Consider the following 2,042-nt stretch of genomic DNA (forward strand, 5'->3'; position numbering starts at 1 on the left):
TATATATATATATATATATATATATATATATATATATATATATATATATATATATATATATATATATATATATATATATGTCGTGCCGAATAGGCAGAACTTGCTATCTTGGTTTAAATAGCAACGCTTGTGAGGGAAAAGTAGGTGTAAGTGGGGTTAAGGTTGTTCGGGCAACCAGGAAGCATTAGCAAGCTACGTTGCGCGCGCACATACCCCCCCCTCTCTGGCGGGCTGGGGCAAAACTAGTTCCTGGTGTCCGAGTTGTTAAAGTTTCTACTCCTGGTAATATTGACCTTACCTGGTGTGGATTGAAGTTTGGAGAGTCACTTCGCCTCCACTCTTCTCCTAATCAGGTGGGGTGATCTACCAGGAGTATTACTGTTTGTTCTTTTCTAGTGTTTGCTGGCTACCAGTAATGATTTTGGCATTTATCATTCTTTTTCTTTCTTAAATGTTATATTATCATGACTATGGGTAACCAGTTTTATTTTCTCTTATTTGTCAGCTCTGTTCCTGGCGTGGTCTCCCAGGATAGACGCCAGATAAAGGGGCAAGACGTATGTTAATAATACTTATTAACATTATTCTACAACTACCGGCCCTTACCTATACTACTTGTGCTCCATCCAAGTGGTAGGAGATTCCAGAACATCGGATTACCATCTGCCCAGGATAACCTACATAAATAACATCAGAGGAACTATCTAGGGCCATACCTACTCCTACCCAACAAGAACTGAAGGCCATTTTTTTTTATATTTAAATTTTAAGTAAAATTCTCAAAAATCATTTTTCTTGTTTTTCCTAAATCATTTCTTCATTTATTTATTTTTCCATTAGTTTCTTTTGTTCAGTAGGAAGGCGTTCCACTGACAACGCTCATCTTGCCATATAGGACAAGCCAAAATTTGTGTATGCAATAATTTCGCCAAAATCATTCTGAACCTAACGAGAAAAATAAATTTCACTGTGTTTGTTTAGTATTAAATTACTGTAAACAAATCTAAAATATATGTAGTTGGGTTAGACTAAAATAAATTGTTCTTGTTATAATAAGGTTAGGTAAGTTTTCTAAGATTCTTTTGGTGCAAAATTAAAAATTTTTACATTAACATTAATGAAAAAATGTATCTTAAAACGTATAAGACAAAATTTTAGAAAGGACTAAATTTTAAATGAGTTCTTGCTAATTGACCAGTTTTACATATTCGCCACGACATATATATAGACATATATATATATATATATATATATATATATATATATATATAGGGAAAGTAAGAGAGAGCAAGTGGCGCTTTCGACCGGGTGTGGCACCAGGGCCTCTTAGCAAAACTTCAAGCACTGGGAATTGCAGGCTCTATGCTGTCTCCTCAGTGACTACCTTCATGGTAGATCTCTAAGTGTAGTTCTCAATGGAACGGAATCAGCAAGACATCCTATTGGGGCAAGTGTTCCACAAGGAAGCGTGCTGGGTCCATTGTTATGGAATGTCTACTTCAACGACCTTCTTCATCTCATCCCAGAATCACATGCATATGCAGACGACTGTACACTGACATTCACTTATCCAAGAGAAGAAATGCCAGCTGCTCTAAGCTACATCAATCACCAGCTGAGAGCTATATCAGCTTGGGGAAATAGATGGCAAGTAACATTTGCACCTGAGAGAACGCAAATGATGATCGTCTCTAGGCACCATGATGGTAATGCTGGTGCAGTAGTAAGGATGAATGGGAGGATGTTGGCACCTGAAGAAGAAGTTGATATCCTTGGGGTGAAATTTGACTCCAAACTAACCATGAAGAACCATGTTGTAAATCTTGCAAACAAGGCAGCCAGGAAGCTTACAGCACTTCGCCGTATCTCCCATCTGCTTGACAGTAGGGGTTGCAAGATCCTGTACGAGGCACAAGTACGCTCGCACCTTGAGTATGCTCCACTTTCTTGGTTTGCCTGCCCCCCTCTCATCTGCGACTGCTTGACAGAGTAGAGAACAGAGCAAGACGTCTCATCTCTCGCCTGGACCCATCCTGGATAGA

The 2,042-nt window shown here is 38.6% G+C and overlaps 1 long non-coding RNA gene across 1 annotated transcript; it reads left to right on the forward strand.

Annotated features, from left to right (window-relative positions):
* Positions 1–303: 303 nt before the first annotated feature.
* Positions 304–754, forward strand: LOC138853299 (uncharacterized). The gene is made up of 2 exons (XR_011392506.1): positions 304–353; positions 506–754. It is a non-coding gene; the product is annotated as an uncharacterized lncRNA (long non-coding RNA).
* The last annotated feature ends 1,288 nt before the right edge of the window (positions 755–2,042 follow it).

This window comes from Cherax quadricarinatus, chromosome 27 (assembly GCF_038502225.1).
Source record: "Cherax quadricarinatus isolate ZL_2023a chromosome 27, ASM3850222v1, whole genome shotgun sequence".
NCBI lineage: Eukaryota > Metazoa > Arthropoda > Malacostraca > Decapoda > Parastacidae > Cherax > Cherax quadricarinatus.